Below are 24773 nucleotides of genomic sequence, written 5' to 3'. Positions count from 1 at the left end.
GTGGGCAACGGATCGGATGAGGAAGGGATCCAAACCCTTCAACCCATTGGAGGAGGAGGATGAGATCGAAGAATTTTGGGGACAACTCTGGTATATCCCCAAATCGTAGCCCCCTGCTCATCGTTCTAGGGGATATTTAACATTTTACCATTATAACGGATGTCACCTCTTCAGATAGCACTCTTAAAATTGCTCCTACATATTTACCATCGAGAGAGAAGAATTCATAACTTTAAGCCATTTTTGCATACGTGGCAGGACATGTAGGGAAGCCAGTGTGTCTATGGGATGTGAAATGACTTTGTTACCACTCATCTATTTCTTCTTCATCCATCGCATCCTCATCGCTTGGTGTCGGTGCAAAAAGTGACCACCAAGTAAATATTTGTAGTTTTGCCGTACGTTATGATTGGATGTGGCCTAGCACTCAATGACACAGGGGTTATACTAGTTCAGGCAACATACCCTACGTCCAATTTGAGTCGGTCGGTGACTTTATTCCTGAGCCTAGGTGCTCGAAGTTTGCAGTGGGGTTACAAACGAGAAGGAGTAAGATGGGGGGTGCAAGAGGTCCAGTCGGACTCCGGTTGTATGGGCCAAGAGTGACGAGAGCTCCTACGTGCGCTGAGTATTCGAGTGTATGCTTGAGGTTTGAACCTGGTGGTTCTATTGTTGTGTTGAATCAATCGCCCCCTGATAGGAGAGAGCGCATCCCCTTTTATAGATGAAGGGGATGGCCTTACAAGAGAGAGAGAGAGTGTGTGCGTATGTACTAAGTCTTGTTGCCCACGCCATCGGGTACAAGGGGATGGTAGGCGCCCACAATATTGTTGATGCAAACGCATGCGGGAGGTTTTACCGTGTTGCACCAGGTATGGTAAATGCCGGCGCCCACAACACTATGGATGCCTAGATGCTTGTGGGGGGCCTTACCATGCTATCCTGGTTTTGGGATTTGATGGCGCCCGCAACACTGTAGGGCAAATGTCGGTGCCCTCAACACTGTTTGGGTTCTGCCATGTCTGGTAGGTTGCAGGACACCCTTCTGACATGTCTTGTTGGTACTATCCTGCGGTTGTGTAGGGTACGGTCTTTGGTACTGTAGTTGTCTTGAGCGTCCTACCTTACATGCTTTGTTCGTTTCCTGGGTCCTTACCGAGCGTGCGTCCCCGGTCGGTTGGTCCCAGTCGGCTCTGACTACGCCGGTCGGAGAAAGAGTTGTAAGCAGGAGTTCAGTGCACCTTCGATCGAAGACGCAGGTTGGAGTCAGAGTGCGGAGGTGGGCGTTCAGCCAAGCCCCCTGGTCAGAGAAGCAAGCGTTGTTCCTCTTTGGCCAGGCCTTCCAGTCGGAGAGGCGGGCCGGAGTCGGATGCGAGCATCGTTCCTCCTTGGCCAGGCCATCTGGTCGGTGACTGGACCATCCTTCTTGCCTGTCATCAAGTATTTGGGCTGGCCCAGGAGTTGCACGTCGTTCACAACGTCGTTCGCTTGGCCGAGCATTTGTTGGGGAGTAGGTCCGTTAGGGACCCCAGGTTTATGAACCCGACAGGAGCCCCCGAGCCCCTAGGCGATTCGGGTAGAATCGTCTAGAGGATTTTTTGTCTTGACGGTAGGTGCGCATAAGCACACCCACAGGTGTAGCCCCCGAGCCCCCAGGCGATTCGGGTGGAGTTGCCTGGGGGGTATTTTCGTCTTTGCCAACGGGGGATTTTTTGTTTTGACGGCAGGTGCACGCGAGCGCACCTACGGGTGTAGCCCTCGAGCCCCCAGGTGTTTCGAGTAGAATCGCCTAGGGGTATTGTCAGCGGGCGTGTGCGTGTGCATGTGCGTGTGCGTGTGCACTTTGGTGGGCGAGTTCGAGGTCATAGACCCGTGAGTCGGGTGCAGCCGAGGGATAGCTGAGGGATTGGGCGAGGTGGACTCGTGGATCTAGGTGTCGGGCGTAGCCAAGGCATAGACAAGGGATGGGGCGAGTTCGGGGTCATAGACCCGTGCATCGGGTGCAGCCGCGGGATAGCCGAGGGATCGGGAGAGGTGGACTTGCGGATCCAGGCGTCGGGCATAGCCGAGGCATAGCTGAGGGATGGGGCGAGTTCGTAGTCATAGACCCATGCATCGGGTACAGCCGAGGGATCGGGTGAGGCGGACTCACAGATATAGGTGTCAGGCGTAGCCTAGGCGTAGCCGAGGGATGGGGTGAGTTCGGGGTTGCAGACCTGTGCGTCGGGTGCAGCCGAGGGACAGCCGAGGATTGGGGTGAGGCGGACTCATGGATCCAGGCGTCGGGCGCAGCCGAGGCGTAGCCAAGGGATGGGGCGAGTTTGGGGTCGTAGACCCGTGCGTCGGTTGCAGCCAAGGAATAGCCGAGGGATTAGGCAAGGTGGACTCGTGGATCCAGGTGTCGGACGTAGCCAAGGCATAGCCATGGGATGGGGCGAGTTTGGGGTCATGGACCCGTGCGTTGGGTGCAGCTGAGGGACAGTCGAGGGATCGGGTGAGGCAAACTCGCGGATCCAGGTGTCAGGCGCAGCTGAGGCATAGCCGAGGGACAGTTTGGGCATCCTGAGCCCTATTGGGCTCGTCTAGGGTCGGTTGGGTTCTGTGCATTACCCCGTCCATGGTTTATGCAAACCAGAGGGGCTAAGCTAACGTCGCTTGCCTTGATGGCTCGAGTGACACGCTCGGTGAGCTCACTAACGAACACGTTTGAGTGAAATCCGAGTCTGTCATTCATGATAGGGTCAGCATAGCCCTCATGTGGCATTCCACTGCTCCTTGACCCGTGTCCCAGCAGATGCCTGGGTCATTTCGGAGACCGACCCAGGTGGCCCGTTGGCCTCCCCTCGATGGAGATTCTGTGGGCATGGCTTGAGGTTAGGATCAAACAGGAAAGGTCGAGATGTCCCTGTCCGCTTCTGTGTAGACCGGGCGAGGGCCGCTGGGGCTCATCTACGTTTTCTCCCCTGGCTCTATTTGACGTGAGGTGGCCTCGAGCCCTTTGTGGGCCAGCCTTCGAACCCCGGTCGGTCGTTGCTCATGTTGAATGAGGCAACTACCGTTTCGTGACACAACACGAAGCGTTGTGATGCATCAACTGCATATGCGATGCTTTGGATGCATGGGATGAATGAATGAAAGCGTTCATGAATGAATGTGTGCATGGTTGAATGTGTGAATGCGTGTATGAGAAAATGATGAATGGATGATTATGTAAAATAAATGAAATAAAGGGTTTTGGTAAGGTTACCTTGATGACTCGAGTGACGGGTTTGAGGAGCTCTTGTTGGATGTGTCCGACCAGGACTCCTGTTCGTCGTTTGTGACGGAGTTGGCTTGGCCCGCATGGGGCATCCCACTGCTCCTTACCTGTCCCTTGGCGTTCGCCTGAGCCATCTGATCGACTCAGGAGGCCTATTGGTCTCTCCTAGATGGAGATCCCATCATTGGGTTCTTCCAAGGCCTGCCTGGGAAGGTGGAGGGCTGCCTATGCGTGGTGGCGCTTTGTTTCCCATGCCTGGCATCTAGTAGTGGTGGGCCATGTCCAGGCCATGTCTAGTCTAACCGGGCAACGTTTCGTTGGGCAGGGCGCATCCCATCGGTCAGGATGCGTCCCATCGCATTTCTATCCGCATTGAATAGGGGAAGGGAGAGGGTTTTTCGCCCCAATCCTTTGCCCTTTTTTGACTACCGTATCTCCTCCTTAAATAGGGGAAGGGAGTGGGAAAGGAGAACTCATAGACCTGTTCATGAATCCGGAGTGCAATGTCGAGCTGGAGGTCATCCAGCGTAGATGAGATGGTGCTGGCTGCCTTCATCGAGAAGGGGCTATTTCCGCTGAAGGAGGTGGCGCACTGGAGGGTACTGCACGTCGCCGACTTTGTCACCGTATGCAAGGCCTTCGTCAAGATGGAGCCGTACGTGGACTCCTTCCGACGAATCTTCTCTGGGCGCACCTTGTTGGAGGGGAAGCCACCTAGGACTACGCCGGTGGGGGGTTTCGCCCTTGGAGGTGCTCAGGTTGGCCAGTTCGTAAAGCTTGGTGAGATGTCATAGACATCCTCCAGCCATGTCGGCCATACTTTGGTGGGCAGTGTCCTTTTCCAGGGGCTACCTTAGTTGCATGAGAATGTCCGTAGCTCCATGTTCTTCTGCTGAGCATCTATAGCTTGCTGCTTCGGATATTTGCCTGCGGATGGAGTGGAGGCCCGGTCAGAAGCTCCATCTGAACCGAACATCGCCCCATCGGAGGGCGAGCGTCCTTTGCCAGTCGCACCATCAGGTGATGCCGCCGGGTGGCCACAGTAGCATTTAGAATAGAAGTAGTCAGCAAATGTAATCGTTAAGTTCATGGGGGAGCCCCCATGTGAATAGTTTTTGCATTCATGAATACATCAGTTCCGTTTTGTGATAGAATCACTATTTGTTCCTTGTTTTTATCCTAGCATAGTTTTGTTTTTATCCTTTCTTTTTCACACCTGCCCATTTGTTCCATAGGCTACAACTTTAAGAACCATGTCATGGCCCGCGAGGCTTGGCTGCTCGTAACCGTAGGTCGTGGTGGGGTGTGATCGATCGGAAGTTAAAACAAAGTCACGTAGGGTAATCAAAGGAATGGAAATGCCCTTTCGTTCGGGCAAAAAGTATTTACCATGTGATAGTAAAAAGGAGAGGTGGTATTGCACCCTCATGGAGCCCCCGAGTGACCCGGGCCGAAAGTGTTCGGGCTGGGGTGCTTTACAGGAGGAAACGTTGAATAAGAAAAAAGTGGTAAGACCGAATTTAGGGGAAAAACGACATACCTATTCAATATTCCAAGTGTTGGTGAGAACGTTGCCGTCGTCGTCCTTCAGTCAATAGGCGCCTGGTCAAATCACCTCGGTCACCGTATAGGGACCTTCCCATGGTGGAGAGAGTTTGTGTTTCTCCTTCGTGGATTGGGTCCTTCGGAGTACGAGATCACCGACCTCGAGGGTCCTTCCCCTGATCTTCCTTTTGTGGTACCTATGGAGAGTTTGCTGGTAGCGAGCGGAGCGAATGACGGTCGTTTCACGGGCCTCTTCGAGCAGGTCGACTGCATCTTGTCGAGCCTCCGTGGCTCAGTCATGGTTGAAGGCCTTCACTCTTGGGGTGCCATGGTCGAGGTCAGAGAGCAGCACTGCTTTAGCTTCGTAGGCCAGGAAGAAGGGTGTGAACCCTATGGATTGGTTTGGGGTCATTCTCAGGCTCTAGAGGATTGCTGGGACCTCAGCAACCCATCACCCAGCATACTTATTGAGTCGGTCGAAGATGTGTGGCTTGAGTCCTTGGAGGACCATGCCATTGGTGCATTCGACCTAACTGTTAGTATGTGGATGTTCGACCGAGGCCCAGTCAATCCTGATGCCGTATCCATCACTGAAGTCTAGGAACTTCTTTTCGGTGAAGTTAGTTCCATGGTCAGTGATGATACAGTTAGGAACGCCGAACCGGTAGATGATGTCGAGGAAGAACTTGACTGCCTCTTCCGAGCGGATGTTGGTGATGGGCTTTGCCTCTATCCACTTGGTGAACTTGTCGACCGCCACGAGCAAGTGAGTAAAGTCACTCGGTCCTTTTTTGAGGGGTCCTACCATGTCGAGGCCTCAAACCGTGAATAGCCAGGTGATGGGGATGGTTTGGAGCTCCTGTGCTGACAAATAAGTTTGCCGAGCATAGAACTGGCATCCTTCACACCTGCAGACGACCTCCTCTACATCTCATAGCGCGGTGGGCCAGTAAAAACCTTAGCGAAAGGATTTTTTGCCCAGCGACCTTGGAGCCATGTGATGTCCATAGATTCTAGCGTGGACTTCGAGGAGAAGCTGTTTCCCATGGTCGGTCAGAATGCACTTCATGAGTACTCCCGACGGACTTCGTTTGTAAAGTTCATCACCGAGCATGACAAATGTCTTGGCGCATTGAGCGATCCGCCGTGCCTCCATCCTTTCAGGTGGGAGAACCTCCTCTAGGAGGTAGGCTAGTAGCAGCGCTCGCCAGTCGGTTTGGTCGAGCGCCACTAAGGTGACGTCGGTGGGTGACGTTGTTGTGGAGGCACCCATGTTAGAGCCCCTAGGCATCGGGTTGGTGTCAGACCATGTCTGGATCGAACCTTCCAGGATGCGGGTGGATGGCTTGTGGGGGTCATTGATGAAGATGCCATCTAGAGATGGATCCCACCTGGCAGCCAATTTTGCGTGAAAATCGGCGGCATCGTTGTCCTTTCAGGGGACATGATGCAGTTTCATCGCCTGGAATTTGTCCTCGAGCTTGCGCACCTACTGGCAGTATGCTACCATGAGGGGGCTTTTACAAGAGGACTCCTTCATGACTTGGTCGACGACCAACTCTGAGTCACCGTGGACGTAGAGCATGGGCTATTCATGAGATTGTCGAAGTGGTCCAGTAGGCCCTACTGGGGCTGCCTGCCCATGCGATTGGCAGCGGTGACCAGACCAGAGTTGTTCGGTCGGTGCCGATCCTTCTTGTTCTTCTTGCCCCTCTATGCTGAGGGGCCCTCGTCTTAGTCTTCGCGCTTGGCCTTGCCCTTGTCCTGGCCTCCATTGAAGACCGCTCCGACTGCCTCCTCACTAGAGGCATGACGTCGAGTAGGTCATGGGTGGTTTAGGGCTTCAGGTAGCCAAGCTTCTGGATTAGGGACTCGTAGGTCATCTCGGAGAGGAAGGCGCTGATGACGTCCGCATCAACAACATCAGGGTGGGAGTTGCATTGCTTGGAGAACCTGCGGATGGAATCCCACAGGGACTCATTGGGCTCTTGCTGGCAGCCCTTTAGGTCCTAGGAATTCCCAGGGCAGACGTACGTCCCCTGGAAGTTTTCGACAAAGATTCTCTTGAGGTCCACCCAGTTGCGGATGCTGCCAAGCGAGAGGAATTCAAGCCATGCTCGAATGTGCTCCCCCACGCAGATGGGGAGCTACTAAATGATGAAGAGGTCATCATCCACTCCCTCGGCTCGGCAGGCGAGCCAGAAGTCTTCGAGCCAAATACCAGGGTTCCTCTCCCTGGTGTATTTGACAATGTTGGTGGGCGGTCGGATGCGCTGTGGGAACAACGCTCTCTGGATGCGATGGCCAAAGGCCCGTGGTTCTGGGCCATCCGGGCTAGGACTATGGTCGTCTGGCTGGTGACCACATCTGGGGTGAGTTTCACCGCTCTCCTCGATGGTCTGGCCAGGGCCCGTGTTGCCTGCCCTCATCGCCGCCTGATAGGCGTCATCATCATGCCAGGTCTGGCGTCGGTTGCTGATGACGCTACGAGCGTCCTAGCTCAGACCGAGCCATTCACGTATCGGCGGTCGGTGTGGAGTAGGTGCCGGGTAAAACCACGGTGTAGCTATGGCCTCCTGTGCCACGCTTGGTGGCTGTAGCGGTGAGCAGATGGAATGATCCGTCTGGTGTGTCCCCACTCCCCTGGTGGGGAGAGAGGGCGCGAGTCGGTGTCGCGATGCGGAGCTCTCCGCCTGTTGAACAGCGGCAGCTTCCACCAGCGCTCAGAGGTTCTAGTGGGCCGCCCACTCCTGGGGGTCGACAGGCTCGGGAATGCCACGCAGGAGCATTGCTACAGCGGCGATGTTCTGGCTTGCCCAAGCGAACTATGGGGGATCGTTCCCCCATCCATGATATTGTGGTGGACCTAGCAGGTGTGCCGTTGGGCACCGCTCGCTGGGTCACACGTGTGCGGTGCGGCGTGTTGTACTGAGCGCATGGGCACAGGCCATGGCTGGTTCTCCCGCCTTTATCATAGCTCCTCGCCGTGCTCCTGCACATGCGCGAGGGTTCCCGCGCGAGGGTCTGGAGGGGTGTGGGTCTGTAGAGACTCCGCCACCATCGACGGCTGTCCCAGGGCATCCGCCATGGTGCACTCTCAGGATAGGGGATGACTAGGTGCCATATCGCCGATCCTAGAGCCGTCGCTCTCAACCTCGTCATCCACAAGGTCATGGAAAGAGGTGGGAGGGTAGCTTGCCATCCCCACGAACTCAAATGTGAGAGGGGGTGGCGTCAGCATCTTTCAGAGCCCCCAGGCATATGTGTCCATGGGGGACACGAGGCCATAGGGGAACCAGCCATATGGTGGCTGCAGCGCGGACAACGGGGTCCCTCTAGATAATCGATGGAAGATAGTAAATAACGAGTAAATAACAGTACACACATTACTTATAGCGGGGTTTGAGCAGAGCATATGCTCAGAATGAAGCGCAGGCGCCTCGTCATTGAAGTCACCAGGTGGCTCGAAGACGACTGAGGGCGTTCCTCCTTCGACGGATGCCGAGACGAGCGCCTCCTCATGAAGGCAAAGCATGCCGAGCCGGTCAGCAACGAAGTCTAGCTTCCAAAGAGGAAGGCCTAGGATAGCTCAAAGATGGGAGGAACCCACATCCCAACAGGTGGGAGCATGGGAAACTCCAGCAAGCTAAAGCGAGTCGTATCGCTTGAGCCTGCCATCTCAAAGATGGTGGAAAGGTGGGCCATCCGATGACCAAAAAGCGTGAACGTACAGCGTTCTCCCCACGGACGACGCTAACTATTGGTGCAGAAAGTGACAAACAAGTAAATATTTATAGTTTTGCCGTACGTTGTGATCGGATGTGGCCTGGCACTCAATGACACATGGTTTATACTGGTTCAGGCAACATGCCCTATGTCTAGTTTGAGTCGGTCGGTGGCTTTATTCCTGAGCCCAGGTGCTTGAAGTTTGCAGTAGGGTTACAAATAAGGAGTAAGATGGGGGGTGCAAGAGGTCCGGTCGGACTCTGGTCGGAAGGGCTGAGAGTGATGAGAGATCCTACATGCGCTGAGTATTCGAGCGTGTGCTTGAGGTTTGAACCTGGTGGTTCTATTGTCATATTGAATCAATCGCCCCCTGATAGGAGAGAGCGCATCCCCTTTTATAGATGAAGGGGATGGCCTTACAAGAGAGAGAGAGAGAGTGTGTATGTACTAAGTCTTGTTGCCAATGCCGTCGGGTACAAGGGGATGGTAGGCACCCACAATACTATTGATGTCAGACGCATGCAGGAGGTTTTACCGTGTTGCACCATGTATGGTAAATGTCGGTGCCCACAACACTATGGATGCCCAGATGCATGTGGGGGGCCTTACCGTGCTATCCTAGCTTTGGGATTTGATGGCGCCCACAACATTGTAGGGCAAATGTCGGCGCCCTCAACACTGTTTGGGTTCTGCCATGTCTGGAAGGTTGTAGGCACCCTTCTGACATGTCTTGTCGGTACTGTCCTACGGTCATGCAGGGTATGGTCTTCGGTACTGCAGTTGTCTTGAGCGTGCTGCCTTACGTGCTCTATTTGTTTCCTAGGTCCTTACCGAGCGTGCGTCCCTAGTCGGTTGGTCCTAGTCGGCACCGACTGCGCCGGTCAAAGAAAGAGCTATAAGCAGGAGTTCGGTGCACCTCCGGTCGGAGACACATGTTGGAGTCGGAGTGCGAAGGTGGGCGTTTGGCCAAGCCCCCCGGCCGAAGAAGTGAGCGTTGTTCCTCTTTGGCCAAGCCTTCCGGTCGGAGAGGCGGGCCAGAGTTAGAAGCGAGCGTCGTTCCTCCTTGGCCATGCCTTCTGGCCGGTGACTGAACCGTCCTTCTAGCCTGTCGTCAGGTATTTGGGCCGGCCCAGGAGTTGCACGTCGTTCACGACGACGTCCGCTGGGCTGAGCATTTGCTAGGGAGCAGGTCCGTTAGGGACCCCAAGTTTATGAACCCGACACTTGGTAAAGATGCATCCTGTCCTACGCGCCTCTTAGCTCTGCCTCCTCCCTCCCAGACACGAGCAGCAGCCCGGCGAGTGCGAGGTCTGCGCACCACCCCAGCTAGCAGCGCTGCTCCGATGGTGAACACATGCATGAGATCTGCCACGCATGGGCTCTGCCATGGGTGCGGGCTCTACTACATGTGTGTCCCCATCCCTGGTGTGCCTCCCCCATGGTCGCCCGCACGAGGTCTAGCTCCTCCCCTTTCGGTCGCTGCTCCCCCATCCCCGGCGGCACGTGTGAGGTCCGGCTCCTCCCCTTTTGGCTGCTTGAGCTCCTAGGTCCAGCGAGGTGCCACCATGTTCATCATTGACAGGGGAAGATGGCTCACTAGTACCGGCAGCGACCGTGCATGAAGAGACGCGGCATAGCTCGTTTGTGGCCGGGGATGCGCGTCCTCCACCAGCGAGGAAGCAGAGGAGCATGAGCACGAGGAGGCACGGGGCCACCATGTTCGTCACTGGCGCTGAGGAGGCCATGCTCCTGCGTATGCTCTAGGTGCCGCCATGTTCGTCGTCGGCATCGGGCGCGTCCGTGGACCTACAGGCCATGGCCCCGGCTGCCTCGCCCCCAACCAGTGCTGGCCCTAGGGGTAGGGCACGAGGTGCGACGGCTGAGGGCCCAGGCAGAGGAGGGGCCCAAACCTAGGTATACAAACCCCTAGGTCCTATAGTGTATTAGGCATTAGCAAACTAATGAGAAGAGAGATATAGAACTGGCCAGACGGCCCAAAAAAACAACATCAGCATTTCTTTCCTAGTTTCCTTTCCCCATGGCCCTCGGGTAGAGAGGAGGCGAGGAGTCACGCTACACATAGCACACTCTGATCATGACTTCATGACGTGCGCCTTACACATGTGGAGCTGGCGAGCCGCGCCGCCGCGAAGAGCTAGACTACCGGAGACACGGACACGGCGCACGACGACGGCGACCAGGCAAGGCTCCACGACGACGACATCTTGATTCTTGGCTTATTACGAATTGCGATCACCGATTAGTTGTTTAGCCCAAGGTATTTTTTCCTTTTTATTTTTAATCCAAATTAATTATTTGTATAGTATTCCAGACTTCTAGTACTTTGTACCCATATAGTCATATTTTCTTCTAATTTAGGTGTTAGAATTTTAGAATGTTACCCAAAAAAACATTTGTCATGGGTGAGAAAAGAAAACGAATATATTGCTTTTTTAATCTACATTGTTCCTCGATAATTATCATACATCTACAAATATATTGCTTAATCTACATTGTTCTTCAATAATTATCAGACATGTTAAATTAAAAATATGTTATTGATTTTTCTTTCATTTTGTAAGTAAAATTAGTGCTTATATATTATAAGATTTTATACATAGTCAAGAGGGGACGTTGCGACGAGATTGGCAGAGGGCCCTTAAAATCTTAGGACCGGCACTGCCCCCAACTTCCCCTATGTCCTGTCAGCCGCCGCCATGGACCCCATCGTCGGCCATGGCCGGAGCTCGAGCGAGGAAGGCATAGAGATAGAAGAAATAGATAAGGAGCAAAAATGTCATTTCCCATGGCCAGTCTATGCTGTCAGGTCGAGTTAGCGTGCCATGTTAGTGAAAATGGCAAGAATGTATCAAATGCTCTCTCTCGATGGTATCTGAAGAGATGACATCTGTTATAATGGTAAAAAGTTAAATATCGCTCGTTCTAGGGTTCAAAGGGAGGGGGTGGAGAACCTCGTCTGGATCAGGAAGGATCTATGGCAGGCCAAATCCTTCAACCCCTCTGATTGTTACCTAGTCAGTGAGAGTGATTGGTGGGTTGATTCACCGTCTAAGCTGCAGTTCGCGGAGGTGTTCTGGGGGGAAAGAGAAGAGGAAATCATTTGTTCAAGTCGTTAGGGAGGCAATGGCTGGGCAATGAAGGGGGAGAGGTCCAAGGCCGCGAAGCCAGGAGGAGGATTGGGAAGGATGGGGTGGGGGAGTTTGGAACCACTAGTTCCGCCTCATGTCCGTTTCCATCTCGACGAGAATAAAGATTTTGACATGAGCCGAATCGTGCTTTGGATCCGTATAGCTCTCCAGTGCAAAGTCTGGGTGCTCTAGTTCATCTTTGTGGGCGATAATTATCTGGACATTCTTCCTCAAGATGGCCATCCCTTCTTTATCGAGAAAATTGCATATTTAGGACTCCAAACAACGCGCTTCGCAAATATAGGACTCCAAACATCGTCTTCATAAAAATAACCCTTGAAACGTTGGCTTCTTAATTTTCATGACATTATGTGTATGAAGTCTCTTTTCTCATCTAAATACATGTATTTGTTCCCAAAGTGACCCTTTTAGCCTTCAGTCATTTAGATGACATTACGCTGGTTTTCCTGGGCTGGCCGCCTACCGTTGCCGGGTGGCTGGCTTGCTGCTGCCTCGGCTCTGTGATCTGGAGTAGTATCAAAAATTCAAAAACCACAAACAAGAACATAAATAATTAAGAGCATCACTTGAACGACAACTCAACTACATGAAGATTATATTCTACTGCCGGAAGAGGAGGAGTGGGCAGCAATGACCTCGCCAAGGCAATCGCAGTGGACATGGCGTTAGGCTCGGCTAGGCCACAAGCAGGTGCGACCTGGTCGTCCATGTCGGTCGCGGCCAACCCTCCTGCGTGGCCATGCCCTGGGCGATCGGCGCAGACAGTCCTCCATCCGGCATGGCCATGCCCTAGGCGATCAGCGCCGCCATGCCCTCGGTGACCGACACGGCCATGCCCTCGGCGACCGGCACATACAGTCCTAAATATGCAATTTTCTCCAAAGTACTGGGCAGTTTGTGTAGGCTTCTTCCACTCAGGGCAAAGATCCACAACATGCTCAAAGTCTCTATAGATAAAGCACACCTTGGGCTACTTGCAAGCAGAGCTAAAGTGACCTATCTACCCACAATTGAAACAAACTACATGCAGATTACCTTCCTTAACTGGATCAGCAGTTCCTTCCACATCAACACTTGGATGTTCTACTGCAACAGCTTGGGGCTCTTCACGGATAGTCTCTCTAGGAGCTTGGGTTTGATTTGAGACCTGCACCGGGGGCTGCCTGGTAGGCTGCTGCTGTCTCCCACGCCCTCTGCCCTACATGCCTCCACCTCTGGGTCGCGGGCCCTCGAACTATCGGTTGAAGGGAGCCTGGTGCGGCTGGGGCACATATGGCGGCACTGGCTGGTTGGGGTAGAAACCGTACGGTGGCGACGGCTGGTTGAAGAATTGTGGAGGCGGCGGCGGCGGAGGCAGAAACTGGTGGTTCCAAGCTCCCCCACCCCATCCTTCCCAATCATCCTCTATTATGTTCCCCTTGGCAATAGAGATGGGCATCCTCAATCCTCCCATAATTCTCCATCACCATGGACACCTGTACCCAGGGGTCAATTCAAACTTCATGAATTGACTAGAGACATTTGTTAGGACGGCATCCTACCTAGCCCTGTGAGAGACTGCCCATGGCTAGATGATGATAGCCATGCCGAAGAGGAGCCCTCTAAGCTACCTAGCCCTATGAGAGACTGCCCACGGCCAGATGATCATATCCATGCCGAAGAGGAGCCCTCTGAGCTACCTAGCCCTATGAGCAATTGCCCACAGCCAGATGATGATAGCCATGCCGAAGAGGAGCCCTCTGAGCAAACTCCCGTCTCCACCCACCCGCAGAACAATGAAAGTTGCTTAGGTTGGCATTACCTTACAGATATCTATCAATCAATTCACACTCGTTATTTGATATCCATGTTACTTTTCAAACAATCTGAATGTATGAAAACTTTGTAGTATCATTGCAGAGAAGTGAGAGGAAGCTGAGGCCTCGAACTCAAGGAATTTTGCTTGACAAGATGAGCAAATCAATGGGGGGATTGAGGATGCCCATCTCTATTGCCAAGGGGAACATAAGGCCACATGATCCAATGTAAGCTGCAAAGTTTGCCTCAGAGGCAGGTGTAGTAGTCAGGCATTAAATACCAATTTTGACGCATTGAAAACATTACAAGAAGCCCTTCGGTGTCGTCCATTACAAAAATTTTGTGGATAGGCTAACTGTATGTATGGGTATCCTCTCTTGACATTCAACTCTGCTTTGAGCAACTTTAATAGATTTACTTTTCATTCACTACTGCATGTAGTCAAGGCTAGACATTGATAAGGCTCACCCACCAACACAAGAAGCTTGCTAGAATGTATTGCAATGTGGGGTATGGCAAACCTACTTCAATGGCGTCCCTGCTAATCAGATCCGTACGACCTCTCCTGTCCCATTCATGACCAATGCACAGTGGTGTAAACTTGTCGAGACTTCATCTAGTGCTAAGAACAAGGTGTGTGTGTGTGTGTGAACCCATCGATTTCCTGTCCAGTCTTGCTATGGTCTACCTGTGCTGCAGTCTAACACAAATGAGGCTATAGGAAACATCTAAGATGAATAAGCAAAACTATGCAAAAGTGAAGTACCACCAGTCTATAGGATCTCGCTCCTATGATGTCCAACTGCAAACATTTGTAAGTGATGGTTGTGTTTTATTGTTACACTTGCCTTTGTATAAATATAAACAGAAACTCATGTGCAATATGAACAAAAGGAGAACAAGAGGAAGGCCGCAGAACACGATCAAGGACTTGATGAACAACATGATGATCCAGGACTTGAACAACATGGTTGACCTGATGAAGATGCTAATGTTGTGGAAGTTTTCAAGGACTTCCATACCAGTATGAAAAGGGCCTAGGCAATGCTGCAAGAGCAGCAGTTGTAAGTACCTTCATTTGCTTTCCTTGAAATCTACTGAACCCATTGCCATAAAAGAAGGAAACATAGCAGGAGCCTCATGTGGCAACATCATTTAATTTTGTAGTTGCAATTTTACACCAATCAATATGGTACATGTACATTGTGCTTATGTAATCCCTACCGACAGTAGGCTGCAAAAGACCCATGCATTGTGCTTATGTAATCTCTATCAGCAGTAGGCTGAGGAAGTCCTATGCATTACTTGTTATGAATTAATCTCTTGGGTTTTCAGTTAAAGTCCTCTTCCACTATCTGTAACCTAATGTTTTACTGATTGAATTTCACCACGAACACCTATACCCAGGGGTCAATTCAAACTTCATGAATTGACTGGAGACATTTGTAGGGACGGCACCCTACCTATCCCTGTGAGAGACTGCCCATGGCCAGATGATGATAGTCATGCCGAAGAGGAGCCCTCTGAGCTACCTAGCCCTATGAGCAACTGCCCACGGCCAAATGATGATAGCCATGCTAAAGAGGAGCCCTCTGAGCAAACTCCCGTCTCCACTCACCCATAGAACAATGAAAGTTGCTTAGGTTGGTATTACCTTATAGATGTCTATCAATCAATTCGCACTAGCTATTTGATATCCATGTTACTTTTCTAATAATCTGAATGTATGAAAACTTTGTAGTACCATTGCCAAGAAATGCGAGGAAGCTGAGGCCTCGAACTCATGGAAATTTGCTTGACAAAATTAGCAAATCAATGGGAGGATTGAGGATGCCCATCTCTATTGCTAAGGGGAACAGAAGGCCACATGATTTAGTGCAAGTTGCCAAGTTTGCCTTAAAGGTAGGTGTAGTAGTTAGGCATCAAATACCAATTTTGACGCATTGGAAACATTACAAGAAGCCCTTCGGTGTCGTCCATTATAAGAATTTTGTGGATAGGCTAACTATATATATGGGTATCCTCTCTTGACATTCAACTCTGCTTTGAGCAACTTTAACGGATTTACTTTTCATTCACACTACTGCGTGCAGTCAAGGCTGGACATTGACAAGGCTCACCCACCAACACAAGAAGCCTATTGGAATGTATTGCAGTGTGGGGTATGGCAGACACACTACATGTTGAAGCAAACCTACTTCAATGGTGTCCCTACTAATCAGATCCGTACGACCTCTCCTATCCCGTGCATGACCAATGCACAGTGGTGTGAACTTGTTGAGACTTGGTCTAGTGCTAAGAACAAGGTGTGTGTGAACCCATCGATTTCCTGTCTAGTCTTGCTATGGTCTACCTGTGCTCCAGTCTAACACAAATGAAGCTATAGGAAATATCTGAGACAAACAAGCAAAACTGTGCAAAAGTGAAGTACCACCAGTCTACTGGATCTCGCTCCTATGTTGTCCAGCTACAAACATTTGTAGGTGATGGTTGTGTTTTATTGTTACTCTTGCCTTTGTATAAATATAAACAGAAACTCATGTGCAATGTGAACTGAAGGAGAGCAAGAGGAAGGCCACAGAACACGATTAAGGATTTGATGAACAACATGATGATCTAGGACTTGAACAACATGATCGACCTTATGAGCGATACTACAAGAGCAGCAGTTGTAAGTACCTTCATTTGCTTTCCTTGAAATCTACTGAACCCATTGCCATAAAAGAAGGAAATGCAGCTGGAGCTTAATGTGGCAACATCATTTAATTTTGTAGTTGTAATTTTACACCAATCAATATGGTACCTGTATATTGTGCTTATGTAATCTCTATCGGCAGTAGACTGCAAAAGACCTATGCATTGTGCTTATGTAATCTCTATCAGCAGTAGGCTGAGGAAGTCCTATGCATTACTTGTTATGAATTAATCTCTTGGGTTTTTAGTTGAAGTCCTCTCCCACTATCTGTAACCTAATGTTTTACTGATTGAATTTCGCAGGAAGCTATGCAAGCAGAACCTATTGCTGATGGGCAGCAACCAATGACTAGTGCTGATGTTGTTTCCAAGGTCCTCTGCATCTACCAGGGCAAGCCCCCTATCAAGCAAGCAGGAAAAACCTTTTTTTAAAGAATGCTGCTATCCTGAGACGCTCCACTAGAGTAGAGACATCGACGGAGATGACACTTCGGGAGCAGCTTACTGGTGAATAGGAAAGTACATCTAAGCTTGTCGAACTAGTGGATGAATTGAAGGTGAGGACAGAAAAGGCTAAAAGGGAGCTTGAGGAATTCAAGCAACAGCAACAGGATGATCGAGTACAATAGGCTCTGTGCGCTAGTCATGCGCTTAAGCTCTCCTGGTAATTAACTCTCAGTCTTCAACTCCTGCGGCTTGATGCGGTGAACATTTGTGGTCTGTTGTGTGGACGCATGTGATGGTTTGATATTGTCATACTCTATCGGTGGTTCGCTGCTGACGTGTGAAATGTTAATTGTTGTTATTTGATTGCCAGGCTAAATTGTTATGTAGTCAATCTGTGCAGTAGTAACGATCTCGAATTACTTCTATGACGAATTGATTGTACTCGACGCGGTAGAACCAGGACATGCCATGTGATCAAATAAAAATGCGACACGTGGAGGAACCAGTGTATGACAAGTGAAATAGCCAGGGCACGACACGTGGGCAATTAAAAATCTAACACGTGGAAGGATGTCATCAAGCCACGTGGCCGAATAAAAATGCAAAATATGGACGGACAACGCTGTGACGCATGGTCTAATAAGAAACGGCCATGTGGTCCAATAAAAATACGTCACATGGTCCAATGAAGAAGTGGCACATGATCCAACCGCAACACGACACATGTGCCCATATAAAACTGACATGTGAAATAACAGGAACCCGACACGTGGTCCAGTAATAACCTGAAACGTGCAAGAATCAGAGATGGCCACGTTGTGCAATAAGAAGGTAACACGTACCCGAACCATCTCCAATGCAACCGGCTATAACATATACACGTAGAAAGCATCTCTAACGGGAGCAACCACCAGCGTGGCAGCCCCCTGCCATGCATGTCAAAATAGTTCTATGACGTTCTGTTTTCGTCACAGATCAAGCCACTTCTATGATGAATTCCTATATTCGTCATAGAAGTTTAAGTATGAGGCGACTTCTATGACGAACCGGTTTTCGTCAAAAATTCATCATGAACTGAAATTATAATGAATTTGGCTCCTTCAGTGATGAAAGCTATTCGTCATAGAAGTGGATATTCCTAGTAGTGGACCTTTGGTTTGTCTGTGAGTATCCGTCACGACTTATATTTTGTTTGTAAGGCTGCATCGGTTAGGTCTGACCTCTTACAAGTTTGGTATAAGTTAGTTATCATCAGTTAATTGTATGGTTGCATCGGTCTGGCTCGTATCTCTTACAATTACTGATACAAGTTACCCTCGATTCTTATCAAAATTTGTACGGTTGCATCGGTCCGACTCGTATCTCATACAAATTTTGATATGGATTAGTTATCGGCTAAATCTATTAAGATTGGTAGGGTTTCCTTGCTGTTTTTAATAGATTTGCTAGTTATCGATCTTGTTATAATTAGTTTCTTACTATTTATAATAATATCACCCCTTACCCGATTAAGATCGAAACGAATCGGCTTTAATATCTCTTTGAATCATCGTCTTGTTGCTTTACCTTGTTTATATCTCGCTTTGATGATGGTTTCGGTTAGCTTAGCCATTTTGATCCAATCTTGATCAAAGATAGCATGTGGTCAAGGCGTGTTTAACCCTAAGTGAGCTTGCTAGTTGATGAAATCTGGTCTAGAACTGTTATTATGACTGCCATCGATCCGGTCGACCCCCACTGTTAGCATTATAGATTAGAAATCACCAAGTAATAAGTCTTGTCTATGGTCAAACATAGCCTCTAGCTGCATGCTATGTCTGTATCGGCTATTTAATCGATCACCCGTGCTTCCACGATCGTAGCATGTTTTAACAATTCCATTAAGCGCGTATAGATTCATATTCTTTGAAGGTTTAACCCGTTATCTCTATCATGGATGCATTGGTCTGGCTCGAATCTCACTGTTAGAGATAGTAGATTGGATCTAATAAGTGTATGGACTTATTCACGTTTAATGGTTGAGTGCTTGCATGTTACGACTTTACTTTCACTAGAATCGACTATTTTAGCCAATAGCCTGCCTATTGAGAATATATTGGCTATTTACATGTTTTTACTTGTTTTTGTCTTGGTTAAAAGCTAGTATGCTTCTCAATTAATATGAATGCTTCCACGTCTACTTTTTACACCTTTTGCGTGTTTTTATGGTCATCGGCTATTTAGATCTATACAATTGAGTAACTAATAATTGCCGATATGTTCGTTTTGTTTATCATGCATCATGAACATGCTAGATATCGACTCTTTAGTCAATAGCCTTATCTCATCGGCTACTTAACCGCACATTTGAAACTATCTGGACAAATATCGGCATGTTTCACCTTAAATTACTAACCAATCTTTCCTTCTTGTCAATTACAAAGTTAAATTGACTGGCACGCCCTCGGACATAACCATCCGGTCTGGTGTCCTCGTAAGTCCGGAGAGAACTCGGAATCTGCTTCATTCGGTTTCCCTTGGCTTGCTGGGTGTCCCGGCGGCGGAGATCGACCCAATTCACTTTTCGTCGTCCACACATTCAATGTCTCTTTACATTCAAGCATTCAATGTTTTACACGTTATCAATAGTGTGTGAGCGAGTGTTGCTCACAGTGTTTGCGGCCTAAGTCAGGCAGAACTCGCAAAGAACAAAAAGAACCGGAGAAGAGCAAAGGAAAACTCGGGCCTGGTTTAGATTGAGGTTAGGAATCAGTATTTGACACTGTAGCACTTTCGTTTGTATTTGACAATTATTGTCCAATCATGGCCTAACTAGGCTCAAAAGATTCGTCTCGTAATTTACAATCAAACTGTGTAATTAGTTATTTTTTATCTACATTTAATACTCCATGCATGTGTCTAAAGATTTGATGTGATGAAAAAAGAGTGAAAAAACTTGTAATCTAAACCAGACCTCGACAACAGAGGTTCAAAGTCCTTTGCACTGCCAAGAAAGTTGGCGGATTCATTGCTGTCAGCCTGTGTTGGGAAAATAGAATCCCAGCAAGGACGGTAGTCTCCGTATTCGCATAGGCGAAGGCTCAACTCACAAATAAACGCTAGGTGGGCCCAGTCACAATTAGAGTTTTATAAATGTTATCCAGCTACCCCCTCTTACATAGGGTTTGATTCCCTCTTTTATAGGGAACTATTTATTGGGGTACTGCTTTACACTTTTACCCTTTGACAACTAAGGCATATCCCCATAAATATTCCTGCACAAGTGTAACCTTCTAGGGGCATCTTAGGTCTTCCCTACTTTCACCGTCTTTGCTTCATGGGTCTTAGTGCTAGGCTCGTTGGAGGCCCATCCTCGGCTCGGGGTCCCCGCGCCGTGAAGATCCCTTCCTTAGACCGGCGGAGATCCTTTAGGTTTCCTGGAGCCTCCGCCTTGAACGTCTCCGCCTTCGCCTTGATGGTCGCCCGAGCCACTGTTGATGGTAAAAATGTCACAAAATTACACTAAAAACATCATCAACGACCTTGGTTTCAAACGAAGAATAACATGTCATAAGCATATTTTATCAATAACAGGTTCTACTTGTACTTTGAGCATGTGTATGCAGGACACAACAAAATAGGAAAAGATGAGCATGTGGAGCTCCATATAGAGGCCGCTGGACCTCTACATGGGCCCACCAGACCATGCCAAGTCACCATGATCCATGTGAAGCATCCCAAAATCATTCCCCACCTTTTGATCCGGCCATGTATGAGGTTTCCATCGATGTCACCATGTATCTTGAATTTTCGTCTAGATCCGGCCAATACGACCTTTAGGGCAGTCCCAACAAAAGAAACTAGTATTTTCTATAACATAGGATACCGAATCAAAAAAGTACTGCTTTCCAACCCATGGTTTCTATGAGTAATAACTATTTTTTCTTTCTCTCTCCCAACTCTATCTTTTCCTCCAATGGGAGTGCGACACGAGCTCCCTAGAAACTGGTGGTTTCTCCCCAATGGCGATTTCATGGTTTCTTGGTGCATTGGGTCAAGAGTAGACCTGGTTTCTTCATGAAGAAACAATTTCTATGATTTTTGCTCTCTTTCTTCATTAATTACGTTACCATGTCAGCATTTTGCCTACGTGGCAAGTAATTTAATGAGGATAAAACCATCATCAATGCACCATTGGGACTGCCCTTATGAATATTCATGCCTTGATAAGATTTGGTTGTTTAGTGCAAGGTCCAACGTTGCCATTCTTCGCTGCATATTAATTTTTTCAGATACTTACATATCGCATGTGGGGTGTCCACTAATATATTTATAAATACACAAATATTTATAATTGTAACAGATATCATTAAATGGAATATATTTTTATAATAAATATATTTAAAAATATAATTATTGATATATTTTTATAAATTGACTCAACGAAAAACAGGATTTATATTATTTTTATTTTAGGACGGAGGAAATAAAAGCTCGAAACTGCTGTAGGGTGAGGCTTCCCGTGGAAGGTAGAGTAAAGCGCGACCGACCGGTCAACCACAGTAAATTCTGAGCTTGCTCGCAGCCGCCGCCGCCGCTCTTGCGCCCGCCGGGCCGCCGTTGACCCCATGCCCGAGCCCGAGCCGCCTCGCTCTGCTCCAGCAAACCGCGAGCCGCCGCACGCCTGAGCCCCCACCGCTCTAAGCTAGTAAGCCGCCCGCCGCTGCTGCTTGCCCCTTGTGGCCTTGTGGCCCGCCCTCGCTGCTTCTCGCAGTTTGGGGGCCGCCGCCGCCGCTCCTCCCTTGGTTGGCCGCCGCCGCTGCCCGCCCTTTGGAGGTTGTCACGGATCTGAGGAGAAGTGGACGGGAGAGAGAAGGGGATAGGGCAGAGCCGAGCGCAAGGGAATCGTCTTGCGCGGCCACCGCCGCCGCCGCCGCCGCCTCTCTCTCTCTCTCTCTCTCAGGTGATTGATGCAGATGCATATCCATCCATCTCCTCGTCTTCCTCCGTGAATCGATCTGCGAGCTGTTTCAATGTAGCTAACCTCTTGTCTTCTTTGACTGTTTCTTTTGTCCCACACCCACAGTCCCTGGTGGCATCCTCGACCGGACGACCGGCAGGATGCTTCCGCGGAAAGCGCCCAAAAATGCGTCTGCCGCCGCCGCAGCTCCGGTCGAAGGCCGCGACCGCATCAGCAACCTCCCGGACGGCGTGCTGCAGCATATACTCTCCTTCCTGCCGGCGCAGGACGTCGTGCGGACATGTCTGCTCGCCAAGCGCTGGCGCCACATGTGGGAGTCCACCGTCCTGCGCTTCGTGTGCGGCGGATTGAAGGAACCAGGGTCCGTGGAGGAGATTAAGGAGTTCGTGGACCATCTGCTGCGCCTGCGCATCCGCGGAGGCACGCCACTCGACACCTGCGATTTCCGTTTCCATCTCGACGAGAATAAAGATTTTGACATGAGCCGAATCGTGCTTTGGATCCGTATAGCTCTCCAGTGCAAAGTCCGGGTGCTCCAGTTCATATTTGTGGGCGATAATTATCTGGACATTCTTCCTCGAGATGGCCATCCCTTCTTTATCTCTCAATACCTGAAGAAGCTAGAGCTTGAAAATTTCATCGAAATGGTGCCCAGATTCCTTGACTTCTCCTGTTGCCCTTTTTTGGAAGACCTTGAGATTGTTTACTGTGCCCTACCGTGTCCTGACCTCATCTCGTCACAATCCCTCAAGCGTCTAACCATCAAGCGTGGTTATTTTTGTGATGAATCGCGCTTGCCTATCCGTGCCCCGAATCTTGTTTCACTATGGCTTGAAGTCAGTGATGGCAAGACTCCATCGCTTCAGAGGATGCCATCCTTACTAACAGCAGTTGTCAAAATCCACGGTTATGATCTCAATACCCTTGACTCTGATTATGACAACAACCAAAGTATTCTCTAGCAAGGTTTATCGGAAGTTCAGAACTTGGTGCTAATATCTCCCGACATCGAAATGGTATTCTTACACACTGAGTCATAATGTTCATGCCTACAGCCTACATTTAGATTTACTGATGTTTCTTTGTTTGCATTGTCTAGTTTAGTTTCAGAAGGGACTTAAAATTTTGCTCTAGTTTCAACAAATTGAAGTCTTTTATACTTGACGAATACTGGTGCGAGCCTGCTGATTTCAGTGCCCTAGCTTGCCTCCTCAAACTTTCACCAGTGTTAGAAAAGCTCACTCTTCAACTATATTCAAAGGTATATAATTTCAAATGCAACTTCTGCATTGTAGAAACTAGAACAAATTATAATTCTAATTTGTCGATTGATCTTGGCAAATCACTGTATTTACCACAGGGACCTAAACATAAAGTGGAGATTAAACTGAGCTGCAAACCATTGGAGGTGTCAGCGGCAATATCACAACACTTCAAGACGCTTGAAATCAAATGTGAAGTATATGATGATAGAGTTCACAATGTTTTGATGTTTCTTAGTAAACAACTTAACATATGTAAGCTAACTGACATTACTCTTCACGTTTTCCTTATTAGTATGGTTCCAAATTATATGAATGGAAGTGTCTGGATTTAGCTGTACTGAGCAGTGATTCTATTAGCTCTGGTTCTCTGAACCATAGTGTGTCATCTTGCTTATTGCTTATGAATGAAACACAAATGCTTGTTTTTTTATTCTTGTTAATCATTTTACTTTTTCTTCATGACAATCATTTGGTACATTTTGTTTTCTTGTCTTATCATCACCCACCAGCTTATAATGTTGTATTGCAGTAAAGTAAGTTCAATCATATCATATCATTTTTTTTTTTGTTTCTGCCAACTAAATAAAAATATGACCATTAGCTTTTTATGTGAGTATATAATAGATGAATAGTGTCATACCAGAATACAAAATTGTTTTTTAAAATGAGAATGCAACATTGATTTGATTTCCTTTGCTCAATGGGTGGCTTGTTTTTGTGCTAACATTTATGGCTGCATGTTCTTTTTGTTTTGGAAATTGGTAACACTTCCTCAAAAAATTTTCTGACACTTAAACAGCACAACCATTAGTTTTTGTGGTTGTTTTAAAATATAATAACACCATGTGTTTGCCAATATACAATACTATACAATTATGGTAAACATATTCATTTAAATGATTTTGACCAATTATTCTAAAAAAATCTGTCAAGCCTCGAGACAAATTGTCTTATTGTGTGGTTTGGTTATTTTCTTTTGTGCTGATCTTATTGCTGTCCAAATATTATTATCATCATTTCTATATGTTTATCATGTATTTTTTTTATGCTCCTCAACTTATGGCATGACTTTGATATATGTGAAGGGTTTCAGTTCAGCGGATAGAAGGCTATGCATGAGGATGGACCTACTATCACTTAATTAAGTCAAGGTGAAGCTCAATTCAACTAAAGCAGCACAAGTATTAAGGATGTCGTCTTTGTCTGTAATCAGGTAGCCGGCGTGGTACCACGCTTCAGGCTACCTTCTTGCTTAATACCTTGTTCAAGCTAAATCTATCTGGTGCCTGTCCATTTACTATATATTGATGTATCAGAAACCTAATTGCACATGTTTGCTTGCTATGTTGAACCAGCACTAAGGAACGGGCACTTATGTTTCTGAAAGTCAGATTTTCTAGCCTGTCCATTGTTTCCTAGTATTGTTGCAGTAGAGAAAATGTTCAGATGCCACTGCATTTTGGACATGTGAAACTATAGAACACTGAAGTCAGTAAAGGCATTCTGAGTTTCCATGCTAGATAAATCTGAAATTTCTCATTTTCCAGATGTGATGCTGAAGATGTTTGGTTAAATCGGAAAGCTTGCATGCAGTACCGTGTGTTTTTCTATTTAATACGAAGTAGTATCAAGGACCCATGTTCTAATATTTAGTTACTAGCCCGTGCTAACGCCACGGAAATAATACTTACAATTAATTTAGTAATAAAAGTTATAAAGAGAAATTTACGCTTCCATTAATAAGTATGCTCTTGGAGCTTGGTACATTTAATAAGGGTATTCAAGAGGAGAGTATTATGGCAAAAGCACACGTGAATCACTTGATCAAACTTTAAGTTATATTTCTTTTGCCGTGTTCTCTTTTCATTGAGCCGGTTTTCGCACAGGGAAAAAAGGAACTACAGTAGCAA

At 48.3% G+C, this 24773-nt stretch overlaps 1 pseudogene; it reads left to right on the top strand.

Annotated features, from left to right (window-relative positions):
• The first annotated feature begins 21151 nt into the window (after nt 1–21151).
• Nucleotides 21152–24370, top strand: LOC136489943 (F-box/LRR-repeat protein At5g02910-like; annotated as a pseudogene).
• Nucleotides 24371–24773: the final 403 nt, after the last annotated feature.

This window comes from Miscanthus floridulus, chromosome 10 (genome assembly GCF_019320115.1).
Source record: "Miscanthus floridulus cultivar M001 chromosome 10, ASM1932011v1, whole genome shotgun sequence".
NCBI lineage: Eukaryota > Viridiplantae > Streptophyta > Magnoliopsida > Poales > Poaceae > Miscanthus > Miscanthus floridulus.
Note: the sequence above shows the minus strand (reverse complement) of the source record. Positions and strands in the feature narration are given on the sequence as shown.